The 13,818-nt window shown below is 38.6% G+C and overlaps 1 protein-coding gene across 3 annotated transcripts in view; it reads left to right on the forward strand.

The window, feature by feature from the left end:
- PLPP1 (phospholipid phosphatase 1) overlaps window positions 1–13,818 on the forward strand; it is an 88,197-nt gene that overhangs the window by 62,142 nt on the left and 12,237 nt on the right. The gene's annotated exons all lie outside the window — the stretch shown is intronic.

Genomic DNA, 13,818 nt, shown 5'->3' on the forward strand with positions numbered 1-13,818 from the left:
GGGCTATACTTGTAACTGTGGGACATCCAGCTGCCATTGCTTATGCCAAAGAGAATAGCATTACTTTAAGTCTGTGAAAAGAAATTACTCAAGAGCCCAGGTAGTTCAGACCTGTAGCACTCTGCCCAGGTGAAGATTCTCTTCAGAGAATCCTAAGGAGATGCTCTCAAAGAGAATCTTTAGACCAATGGCTCTTAAATGTTAGTAATTCATTAGAATCACCAGGAGGGCTTGTTAAACTACAGATTTCTAGGTTTCATCATCAGGTGTTTAATTCGCGAAGTGGAGGTGGAGGCTGAGAAGATGTGTTTCTAACACACTCCCAGAGGCTGCTGCGTCTGTGCTTAATCTCAGGACCACACTTTGTGAACCAGTGCTTTATATCCCCTGGATGATGGGAACACAAGCTCGCATGACGTTTGTTATCTCAGGATGTAATGCAAGGTGAATTTCAGGTTGTGTACAACTAGCTTTGTTACTGAATGATCTATCACTGGCCACTAACTCAGGGAATGAGTGGGTGAGCCCTGGTGCTACTGGGGCAGATTGTTCTGTGCCAGGAACCCCAGGAGGGCTGGACAGCTCCTGGCTAGGTTTGCCAACACTGACCTCTCTGCCAGCAAGATGGACACCTACAATGTTATAGGGAGAGGTTGGGAGCATACATGCAAGAGAGCAGGCAGGGAACACGTGATTGTGGGTTGGGGTCAGTATAGGTTCAGCCCATGATCCATGGGCAGGGAAGGGGACGTGTGGGGTATGGTCATTCTGTTGCTATCAAGGCTTTTCTGGTCTGGCGGTTGGGCTAGTCAGGTCTTTGCAAAATGTCTTTGTCAGTGACTTAAGAAAGTGTGGTTAGAAATAAGCACTGTGGCTTTTCATTAGAACATCAATTAATCGGTCTTATCTATTTCTGGTTTTAACAGTTGGGCTGTATAGTGGAGCAAGAGAGCTCACTAACAGCTGCTCTATTTGTGATAATACAGTATAGAAACTGTTGTTTTTAAGAGATTCACTTCTCTTTTCTGGCTTTATTTATTAAAAAAATATTTTTTTAATGTTTGTTTATTTTTGAGAAAGGGAGAGCATGAACGGGACAGGGGCAGAGAGAGAGGAAGACAGAGGATCTGAAGCAGGCTCTGTGCTGACAGCAGAGAGCCTGATGGGGGCTAGAACCCAGGAACTGTGAGATTATGACCTGAGCCAAAATCTGACCTTCAACCAACTGAGCCACCCAGGTGCCCCTTTTGGCTTTTATTTAAATTACATTTGCTTAAGCATAGCCTCAGTGTTCCTGATCATTTCTGACTGACTGGTCTTTGGCTATATAAATCAGATGTTCAGTACAAAGTCATTTCTTTTGGATTATGGCCACTTTATATTACGTAGATGTTTACTCGTGATATGTTTGGTCGAATGTGAGACATAATTTTCCTTTTGTCTTTCTTTTAAAGCAACCCCCATGCAGGTAAATAAAGGTAAATTTTGAGGGAGTGCCTCAGTAGTGAAAACCCATTATAATTAGACTGATTAGCTGTGGTATAAAGTATCTGGTAAAACCTGCTTTACACTCTGAGAGAATGGCTTCTTCTGTGTGGTCTAATTGTAGACATTACAGGATAGTTTATCTTTCAGAATAATTCAGGTTTATCTATACTTCTCATGTGTATCAGTAACCTAGAAGACAGCCTTTGTCTTCGTCTTATATCTACATGGTAAAAGCAATATATAGAATAAAAGAGGGAATGATTAAAACAAATTTTTTTTTAAGTTTATTCATTTATCTTGAGAGAGAGAAAGTACAAGCGAGGAAGAGCCAAAGAAAGAGGGGGAGAGAGAGAATCCTAAGCAGGCTCCATACTGACAGCACAGAGCCCGAGGGGCTTGAACTTGGCAAACCACGAGATCATGACCTGAGCAGAGACTAAGGCTTAACCTACTGAGCCACCAGGTGCCCTGAAAGAGGGGATGATTTTAAAAGATCCTCCACTCTGTGAAAGGACATTAGGTATTAGTGCATTTAAAAGGAGAGTGACTTCAAGGCCAACACCTCTTTCCTGCCACCTCCTCTGTTCTGAATGTTAGTATGTGATACTTTCAGTTGTAGCTGTGACTATTACCTCACTCTCACACTGACTCTTTTTGCCCCATTGTTTCTTTTTTTTCTTTCTTTTTTTAATGTTTATTTATTTTTGAGAGAGAGTGTGAACAGGGGAGGGGCAGAGAGAGAGGGAGACACAGAATCCAAAGCAGGTGCCAGGCTCCCAGCTGTCAGCACAGAGCCCGATGCAGGGCTTGAATCCATGAACTGTGAGATCATGACCTGAGCCAAAGTGGGATGCTTAACCGACTGAGCCACCGGCCGTCCTAAGCCCCATTGTTTCTTACACTTTAGTCACATTGGAATCACATGGAGGGTTTGTTAAATACATAGAGCTGGGCCTCAGCCCTAAAGTTTCTGATTCAGTGGGTCTGGGATGGAGCCCAAGAATTTTCATTCCCCAAACCTTCCCCGATGGTGCTGTGGATCCTAATCTGCGTATCACGGCTTCAGCCTATCTCTGAAGTTACTAACTTCAACTACTAATTAGTCCTAGTCACTGTGGAAGCTACGAAGGTGTGCAAGTTGCTCTCGTGGTGTTGTGCGGGGGCTGTGACATGTTTGGAGATTATGTGTGTGATAGAATGGATACAGGCTTGAAGGTGTAAAGATAAAACCCTCAATGAAATCAGAGGGTAGTCATACCACTTCTAGTAGAGGAGGCAATTTGGAGGGTAAGGTTTGAATGTGTAGAATTAGGGTGGGGTATGTATTCAGGTCCAGGAGCGACATGATCAGAGGCAGGCAGGCAGGATTAGGGTATATAGGCAATATTTTAGTAGACTTAATGTACTGGTATCATTTTAAAAGAGGGTTTTGTTTGTCAGTTGTTAATTTATAAAGGCAATCTGGGGCATTTAAGGCTAAGGAAACTTTTACTTTGTTCAGAAATAAAAACAAAGTTACACAACAGGATACCTAGTTAAATAGCTAAATATATTCTTACACATAATTTTGATTTAGCCTGTGTTGCATTTATGCATTCCATATAATTTTGTTTTAGTGTGGAATAAAAGCAAAAGATTTTTTTCTCCCTTGAGATTTAACTTGGTGCCTGAATCTCTTTTATGAATGCAGAATTAGTTGCCTTGACATGTGACTTTATTTTGATTGATGTGCATACTTGCAAAGATAAGATCCCTTCTTTACATTTAGTGACTTCCTACCACGATTTATTGGTAGATATATGTACGTCATAATGTATTTTAAAAACAGCCCTCCCACCCCCAAAACTAATAACAGTCATGCCATCCACTTCGCCCTTTTTCAATGGTAATTTAGAGAATTAATTATGAACAAATATATCAGCTTTGGGCGCTTTGCGAAATTGTCCTTGGATTTTCTTCTTAGTTTTTGAGTTAGAATGTAGGAGGCAGTGGATATATTAAGATGAAAGAAATTCTTAGGTTTTGATAAATCAAGCAGTGCTGTGCATTAAATGTTAAAAGGTTACTAACTCACATGAACACATCATCAGCTGATTATTTTATCTTGATGCTTTGTACCTTCAGCCCTCAACAAGTACAAAAAGATCAAGATCATACTGTGCATATTCTTGATGCTTTGTACCTTCACCTTAGAACTCTTGAATTCCACATTGTCAGCTTTGAAATATGAAAAAAAAAGTTTCATAGATATATTAGTGAGTACTTTTTCCAGATTAAATATAATGATAAATCTCATAGATGGAATGGTGTAAAGCTTGAGTTTCCATGCAGAATAAATGTGAACAACATGCATTAAGTATTTGAATTTTATTAGAAAATAAGTATTTTTATTGAGAGGTTAGGATGTGAGTTGCATTTGTGAATAGTAAAACAAGCATGACTTTGGGGTTGTGTTGGCTCATAATTCAGAGATCACTGAAATCTTTCTTCATGTGATTCTTTTTTTAAAAAAATATTTAATTTTAATTTTTATAGAGAGAGAGAGACCGTGAGTGGGGAGAGGGAGAGAGAAAGAATCTTAAGCATGTTCTGCGCTGAGCGTGGATAACTATGTGGTGCTCCGTCCCACAATGCTGGGACCATGACCTGACCCACAGTCAGGAGTCAGACACTCAACTGACTGAGCCACTCAGGTACCCCTTTTCGTGTGCTTCTTAAAGAAAACAGTATTTTTCTGTTTTAAGTAGCTTTTGTATTAAGGCAACAGGAAGACAGGAAAAGCATCAGCATTGGTTTGATGTGACTATCTCCACAAAGTGTCCAAACTATTGACTTAATTTTAAGAGTATTCCTACTCAGTAAGTTCAAAATTATCTTTTTTCTCATTCCTCTCCCTTTGTCATTCAAAGAGTGGTCCTCTGCTCTGACCAGCAGGATGGACATCCCCTGTGAGCTTGGTAGAGAGGTGTAATCTTGGACCTCACTGCTGGCTGACTCAACAAACCTTATTTTATGTAATGAATGAACTTATATATGCACTCAAGCAAGATTATAGGATTGGTTAACCTTTTTCTTTTGTGTTTGTATCCTGTTTAACCATTATTTTTTTTCTTATGTAATCTATTGCAACTGCAGTGTTTTGCTTCTGAGGTATTGTTTGGAAACTTATGAAGATGGGGAGCTTTCAGAATTTTTGGTTTATTGATGGATAGAAATGAATCCTTTAAAAATGGAAAAAATTTTCCTCCAGGCAGTGGAAAGTAGGATTCAGACAATATCTAAAACCCTTCCCTTACTCATCATCCTTGTTTTTCTTTTGTGAATGTTCTTTTCTAAATAAAATTTTTAAAGATTTTATTTTTAAGTAATCTCTACACCCAGTGTGGGGCTCGAACCCATAACCCCGAGATCAAGAGTTCCATGCTCTACCTACTGAGCCAGCCAGGTGCCCCTGAGAATGTTTCAAAACTTAATTTTTTTTTTTAATTAACAGCAGAATATATCTGTTACTTCTTCATTTGTGGATATCATTTGTTCCACTAATCCAACTGCCTTTGTTCATAATGTAAAAAAGATTTCTGGGCATTTTACACACATTATTAAAATGCTTGCCAGATGTATTGGGAAGAGGCCTTAGGTACACTGCATGTTTAAGCTGACACACATTGACACTGCTCACAGTTTCTTACAGAAGGGTGAAAAGAGCAGGGTATTGGATTAGACTTCCTAATTCTCCTGACCTGTGTTGATAAAGTCAGAATTTGTAACCACTGTAAGGGGAAAACATATCAGAGGTAAGATGATAAAAGCAGATAACTTACCTCATGTGGCTTGCTGTGATTACTGGCATAGACTTAGCTAAGACATATGCAGAGATAACATATGTCCTTAGTTTTCTTTTATGCATTTTTTTACAACTCAAAACACAAGATAGTTAAGGTGTACTTCTTGGGGAGCCATTAACCCTCTTGGTCCTTTGGTGGAGGTGGACATCAGGGGAGGCAGGGGAGGTAGATTTGTTTGTGACGTTTAAAATATGAAAAGTAAAAAAAAAAGATAAAATAAAATATGAAAAGTAAGAATTTTATAGTTTCTGGCATAACTACATAAAAATCCATTTATCATCAAGACATTAGATTCAGTTTTAGCTTAAAAAATGTATTGAGCACATACTTTATAATTTATGGTTGTTGTAACAGTACTGGGTGTTAGGGCTACAACATGTAGTAAGATGGGATCTTCGGTGCACCTGGGTGGCCCAGTCAGTTGAGCATCCGACTCTTGATTTCAGCTCAGGTCATGATCCCATGGTCGTGAGATGGAGCCACGCATTGGGCTCCACACTGAATGTGGAGCCTGCTTAAGATTCTCTCTCTCTCTCTCTCTCTCTCTCTCTCTCTCTCTCTCTCTCTCCCTCCCTCTCCCTCTCCCTCTCCCTCTCCCTCTCCCTCTCCCTCCCTCCCTCCCCCCTCTCTCTCCCCCACCTCCGTTGTCGCACACACTCTCTCTCAAATAAAAAATAAGGAAAAAAGATGGGATCTCAGGGAGGTTGGGAATTTATCAGCAGTTTTTCTTTTGATTTGCTGTACCTTCTGAATTTTTCTAATGAACATCTGTGATAATTAAAATAAAAAACCCAGATATTCCTATTTATAAGTCTTGTCCTGTCCCTACCCAGCTTTGGGTGGAATGGAGGAAGAAAATACTACAACAGATGATTTACTGTAGAAGGTGGATTCAGGGATAGATGTGTTCACTGATGATAGACATCTCTTTCCTTTTTGAAGAAAGGGAGATAACTTCACCCTAGCTGCTGAAGAAAGGTGTCTTGGAGGAAATAGTGGCTGAGTTGACTCTTGTGAAGTAATTATCAAAGTTGGGAGGCTCATTCCAGGCACAGTGATGAAGAAACACAGAGACCATGAAACATGGTGTATATTGGGAATTGTAAGTAGTTGGGTAGCAGATGATGATGGTTCCACAGTAGTTGGTGGGCTCAGGAAGAGTCTATTACTCTAAATCAGCAGTTTGTGCAAGTGAAAGACCTGAAGCAGGAGAGTAAGGTGGGTGTGGTTTTGTTTTTATACTTGTAAAAAATATTCAGCTTTCCTCCACTCAGTTCTAATCTAAATACACTAACATGGATACCTAAATATTGTATGACCTCAGCTTTGTTTTCTTCTAATGCAGAAGAACTTCAGATACTAAAGGAAGTGTGACTCTCCTGCTTTGTCCGTTGGGTAGAAAGGTTGTGTGAGAAGTGCTGTGGCACTCTGCTAGTCTTCTGGTAACACGAGCTCTAGTGCGATGTCCCCTGCTCTGTTCTGAAAGGAACGGAGAGTGACCTGTCTGGCCAGCTTCCTTTTGGGCTCTAATAATTTTATATTTGTGGGGGCTTTTCCCTTTTCTCTTGCTACTGGCAACATCCACATCAGTGCACCTCATCCTTCCTGAGCCCAGTGACAAAGAGTTAGTGGTGATTTTGTGATCTGCATCAGGGTGGGAAGTGGAGTGTGCTAGCCAGGTGGTCACAGGGTTTGCTGGCCTTCAGGTTTTCTTTTTGGGAAAGGCTTGAAAGTAGAGGTCTTGCTCGCAGTCTTGTCTCTGGCTAGCATTCTTCCCCTTTAAAAAATACCCGAGCACTTGATTTAGAACTGGCTTTTCCTTCTATCTATCTCGCTCTGAAATCTACTTTTTAGTGAGGGTAGTCTTCTTTGTTCAGTGTGTTTAAAAAAAGGCGAGGGGGAGGGTAGGAGGTAGGTAAAGCATTACTAGTTGCTGGCATAGGAATGCTTCAGAGTTATGTCCTCTGTTTAATCTACCATTTGCCCTTTGTTTCCTTTTTAAGTCTTAGGTAGTGCCACTGTGGTGATTTGGAGTCTTTGTACACCAAGTCATCAATTTTTCTCTCATGCCATAGGGAACTTGTGACCTCTCTTCCCCTGGTCAGTGCACTTAAGTATGTTTTACCCTTCTGTCAGTAACCTTTGTCACAACCTAATCTCTGCTCATCCGTCAGAGACACAGAGTTTCCCTGTTCAGAGTGTAGAACCATTTATGCCCCAGTCATCTGATTTTCAAGACACACCCAGTTTTACTTTATCTCAGAGTTCTCAGCAACTTCATACTTTTTAGGGTCCTGCCTTCCATACGAGTCTCCCATAAACAGAAGACACATGATCATTTGTTTTTAATCATCAGTTGGTTTTTTAAATCATCACTTGGTTTATTTAATCAAGAGTTTAAAATACCCTGTACACATACGAATTGTGTCCTGCTTTCTCCCCTTTTTTCGTTTCTCACAGTCCTGCTGGTTTCTCTCCTTTAAGGTTCATGATGTGGTATCTACAGATATTAATTAGATTGTTTGGTATATGGTTCACTGATGTTAGTGGCTATGAAGTGGTATTTGATGCTGATGCATTAATATTAATGAATAAAATAGGATACTCACATCTGTTTTATTTCAGATAGGCATGTCACTTTAATATGGCTTGGTTAAAATTGATGCCATATAAATTCATTGTAGCTTTAAATGGAAATATAGTAAAAATCATTGTAAAAAATAACTCAAGAAATATATGACAGTTTTTGCTGCTGTGAAATAATTTCTCAGTCTTTGGTTGGTTCAAGCAAATAAGATGAATTTACCTGATTTTTGCTGTATTTTACTTAAATTAATTTTGGTTGGGACCATCTTATATTCTTTTGCCATTTATTACCTTCATCTTTGTCTCTGTAACCTTTGGGGGAGAGCTATCCTATGGTTCTTGTATTTCTAGAAATCTGATTTTTAAAAAAAATTTCCCCCCTTCCAAACACATGTATCAAAATCACATGTTTATTGGCTCTGTTACTTGTAATAACCAGAGTTCATATGCTGAATTTCAGTGGTATGAAATTATGTGCAAATATGTTTCTAGAAACACTTGTGATATTTAAAAATACACATAAATGTCAAGACATTTCATTGAGAGATGTGAGAACAAGCTTCCAGGGCTCAGGTCACTGCTGGGCTCTGGGCGTGAATGTGAAGGCGTGGTGCGTGTGCTCAGACACTGCTGTTTGGGGAGAGGAGTTTGGGTGCGTGCATGCGTGTTTGGTGTGGAAGAGGTTTGTAGGAAATGTGTAAGCAGGCATATCAGATATTTTGATTATCATTGTTTATATTTATATATAAAATATAAATATATGTAAAAATAAAAACGTGTGTTGTGTGTTTGTGTGTGTGTGTGTATGTAAATAATCCCTGTAATACTAGGTTGTATTGTCTGGTAATATTACTGTATTATTACAGTATTACTGTATTGTATACACAGTATTACTGTATTATTACAGTAATATTATCACTGTAAAATGGGAAAGATTAAAAAAAATTTTTTTTAACATTTATTTATTATTGAGAGACAGACAGACACAGAGCACGAGCAGGGGAGGGGCTGAGAGATGGAGAGACACAGAATCTGAAGCAGGCTCTAGGCTCTGAGCCTGACAGAGCCTGACACGGGGCTCGAATTCACAAACTGCGAGATCATGACCTGAGCCAAAGTCGGACTCCCAACCGACTGAGCCACCCAGGTGCCCCTGGGAAAGATTTTTTTTAATCTCCATGTGATTCCTTTCCTTGTGACAGTTTGTATGTCCTTGTTTTTCTGTGTATTGTTACATTCAATGTGAAGGTGTATGTTTTATATGGCGTAAATAAATGACATATTTTAAAATGTGCCCTGGAGATAATTTGTCAGTTCACATAGAGTTAATTTAATTCATTTTAGCTAACTTAGAGTATTCAGAAGAATAGTGATAGAACCATTGTCTTCGAGTTGGTGTAGCTGTGTTGCAGCAAACATCTTTGCACTCATGCATGTTTTGCTGGCATAGATGCCCTCAAGTGGAATTACTGAGTGGAAAAATAGGGTGGGTTTACATACAGATAGATATTGTCAAATCACCCTTTGAAAAGTGTGCACTGACATCAGTGCATTTTGAGAGTCCCCATTTTCCCCATTCACTGCCTACTTGACTCCCCCGGTATCTTAGATGTGAGATTTTTAAAGATAACAGCCTGAGAGCTCATTACCTGAGCATTTAGCACAGCTATTGCTTGTAAAAATCCTTTTGAAATAAAATAGTACTAATACTTGGGAAACTGTTCCTTTGTGCATTTGTTTGGGACATGTTTTAACTTTATTACAGGGTCATTCTATGTTTAAAGGTTACCGCAGAAGGGAAATTTATCATGTCCTTCAAGTTAATTTGCTATTGTGTACACTTTGTAATCAGGAAATAACATTTGGAGAAAATGCCTCATGTTGCAGTTTGACTTCCTTTTACTTGGCCTTTAGAGTGGACAAAGGACAAATTAGTATTCTCTGAAAATAATTTACATATTGACATTTGGTTTTTCATAGATTATCTAAGTTCTTCTTTACATTTTAACTTCACACAAGTTGCCCTGTGTAAGCTGTACTCCTGTTCTTTCTAATGACTGCTCCCAGGATCCCTCGGGAGATGGCAGGATCAGTGCTGCCTCTGGGTCTACCCTGCCTTCCATAGGAGTGGGATCATGGCACAGTGGGAAAGAGTTGTGAGGACTCAGATTTAAGCCTCAAAGTGATGTGATTTTTGAGCCAGTTAATGAACCTCTGGGAGGTTCTCTATGTACAAAATAGGATTGACAGCCCCCACCATGGGGATTTTTATAGAGTGGAAATACTGTGTATTAAATACCTGCACATAGAAGGTACTAGTAGCTAGTGAAGTGGTGGAATAGTAATAATTGGAAACATTTATGAGCATTGACCCCTTTGTAATGAAAAACAAACTCTTTTTGCCAAAGTATATGTGTCCTAGTAAAGTAGCTGATACTAGATAACATTTTATTAGTCCTCATTATTGTTTTAAAAAAGCCTGCCTCTATTTCTGGCCATATGGAGGATTAGAAATACTTAATGATAGACTTACATGTGCTGGGTAATATATTACACCACATATGCATATGTTGGTATGTATTATGTATTAAAACATATATAAACATAAATAAATAAATCTTTTTAATACATAGCCATGCTTATGAGAAAGTAAAGGAATTTTCCTGAGGTTGGGATTTGTTAATGCTGTAAACCTGATATGTGCCCTGAAATTATGTGCCACTTTCTGGTAGCCTAGACTGAGTTTGGATGGGCTCTGAACATGGGGCACAAGAGATAAAGGCTGAGGCCAGTGCAGTGTGGGCAGAGGGGAGACTCCGGGATAATTTAAGGACTCCCAAAGGGCAACATCCTCCTGGGGGGTGGGGGGGCTGTCAGAAAGAATTTTAACTAGAGGGCCACAGTCACACTGTTCTGGGGCCAGAATTCATACTATGTATGTGGCTTTAAAAAAAAAAAAAAAGAATTTTAAAATGGATTGGTAGTGAACCCATCAGGAGAGAACAAACATCTGTGGAAGAACTCTTTTTAAACCAAGGCCTCTACAATTCCCCACAGATAGAGTTCCAAGGACACGAGCTCATAAGAATGAACATCCATAGAAGAAAACTATGAGAGTCAGGAGATAAGACAAACTACAGAAGCTCTCAAAGGCTGTGGATATTAGAATTACCATATGGAATATAAAATAAGTTTGTCTACTGTGTATAAATAAGAGATTGAGAATATAATGTAGGATAAAGAGTGGAAAATGACCATAGGTTTGAAAAAGAACCAAAGGGATCTTTTATAAATGATACATAGTAATGTAAATAAATAGACTGGTTAAGCACATTAGACACAGTGAAAGGGCTCAGAGCTGAAATGGAAGACAGACCAAGATTAAAAGTATAAAAGAAAGGTTAAGAGATACGGAGAGATAGGATGAAAATGTGTCACATGTTGAACCTGTTGAATCTCAGAAAAAGAGAAGAGCATGGAGGAGACTTAACAGTCAAAGAAAAGGTATGATGGCTGAACCCTGTTCAGCATTGGGTGAAGTATACAAATGAGAAGCCAACGAATACTAAATCAGATAAAGAAGAAGACATTCCTACTAGACACATGATCGTGAGACTGGAGAATAGTGGAGACTTCGGTGTGGAGGTGCTGGGGTCGGGGGGCAGTTTCAAAGGATGGGTAACCCAGAAGGGAATGGCAGACAGATAGCTTCTATTTTAATAGAGAAGTAGAAACCAGAAGATAGTCTAATGATACCCTCAAAGTAATGAGAAAAAAAGCATTAACCTACAGTTCTGTATTCAGGAAACCCATCATTCAACGTTGAATGCAAAGTAGACATTTCAAACTAAGAGAATAGCTAAAGATATAATTGGTTTGTGCCTTTTAACACTGGGGTGTGGGAGGAGGAAAATCTGAGGGAGGGCAAGGACATTGAGATGATTTAGGAGGTTGTGATTCAATTTCCTCATGAGCCCCAAAATACTTCGTAAATGCCATGTAAAAAATGAAGAAACGCTTTATGTGAGTTGCTTGCTTCTGATGACTGATACAGGTTGGATTTGGCTGTTTTTGCCTGTTTGCCAGTTGATAAGGCTGAGCATTTATGTAGATGTTGGAAAACTGAGTTGGAAGAATGATGGCTTGAGGAGGGGGAGCTGACAGACACAGTAGGGGTGGATGGCTATAAGGCTATGACTTTGGGATTCAGGCCAAGTTTAATGAGCTCTCCCAAGAGAGAGAAAATCTTAAGTTTGGCATTTGGAATAGAATCCCATTCACAGTAAGTTGTATTGTCAAGACTTGTCTACACGCTCAGTTTAATAGTCCATGCCTGAGCTAGTGAAAATAGCTGCATTTCAGAATATATATATATTTTTCTGTAAATTTTCTCTCTGAAAAGACTTTCTTAAGCTTTGATGGAAAGCTGGTGTAGTTATTTATCTGTGTACATTCATTGGAGGAATTATAATGAAGTCCGATGGTAGCCTAGGATTGGTGGAAATCTAAGAACAGGGTGGTGTTTGGAGGCCAGGACCAATATCTTAAACATTTCAGTGAGGTTACTATGATGAAAACATTCTGCATTTTCACTACATTTGAGATCTTATTTTATTTTTATTATTTTTTAAAGATTTTATGTTTAAGTAATCTCTACATGCCACATGGGGCTTGAACTCTCAATCCCGAGATCAAGGGTCTCGTGCTGTACTGATAAAATTATTTGTTCATTTGTGAGTTTCAGACATAAGACCTGTATCTCCGAGAGATTCCAGTAAAGAGATGTATATGGAATATGAAAATAATTTTATTTTTTGGTGTTTTATTCTGTTTTTAATGGTAATAAAAGTCAGTATTACCATGATCTATTTGATCACTTACTGTGGGTGAAGAAGACTTAGAGACTGAGGTCAAATAGAGTTCTTATTTGTGTCTTTTAATCCATTTGTTGAAGTCACAGGTTATTGTTTGGCTGATTCTATACTGAATAAAATGTCTGTTTATGCACTTAGAATAAAAAACCGAAACCATTTTGTTTTCAACTAACGAAATCTGAATGAATCAGAACTCTTTAAAACTATCACATACTTTTGAATTTATGACTTTGTAGCACAGTGTACAGTGAATACTCTGAACATGAAGTCTTTGTGAAACTTTGAACTTGCTTGGCTTTGAAAACATTTCTTTGATCGTGGTTGTGTTGGCTTGATAGGATTTGACAGTCCTTGAAATTGGCTTTTATTTACTTATAGGCTCGTCAGTATAACTTACTGAAACATAAAATGTACAGAACTCTGCTCTAATTATCTGATTTAAAGTAAGGATTTGTATTGATCTGTTCTCTACAGCCAAATAGTAAGGCTAAAAGTAATTTATTTTTCTTGTTTTACATAGATTAAATTCACAATTATCAGATTTAATTACATAATTCTTAGCTGGTACAAGAAGTGAGAATATTCATTTTCTTAGAGATGTGTCTGATTATGAAAAAGACTATCATAATTCTTGGTAGATCATCGCCAATACAGGCTTAAGAAATCTCTCCTGCCACCCACCCTTAGTTGCATACACAGATTGACATTCTGATGTTTTAAATTCTCTTCGCTGAATCCAGGGAACCAAATTCCTTTTGAATCAAGCAAGGTGTAATAAGTAAAATACTTAAAAGCCTGCCTTTCTTGGTTTTGTTCTTATTCTATGTAGGAAAACATCCTAATTATTTGCTTGATACATCTTTTGCATTTGCATGGAGTACTTTTACTTTGTCAGATGTGTGTGCTTGCCTTTTCTGCACCACTGGCCAGTACTATGTAAGCAGAACTTAGATCATGAATGTTAGTGAGATTTCCCCTTTTCAAAAAGTGCCATAAAATTAAGTTTTGCAAGCATTCTGTCATTT

Source organism: Panthera pardus, unplaced genomic scaffold, assembly GCF_024362965.1.
Source record: "Panthera pardus isolate Hobbes unplaced genomic scaffold, ASM2436296v1 HiC_scaffold_2, whole genome shotgun sequence".
In the NCBI taxonomy this organism is placed as follows: domain Eukaryota; kingdom Metazoa; phylum Chordata; class Mammalia; order Carnivora; family Felidae; genus Panthera; species Panthera pardus.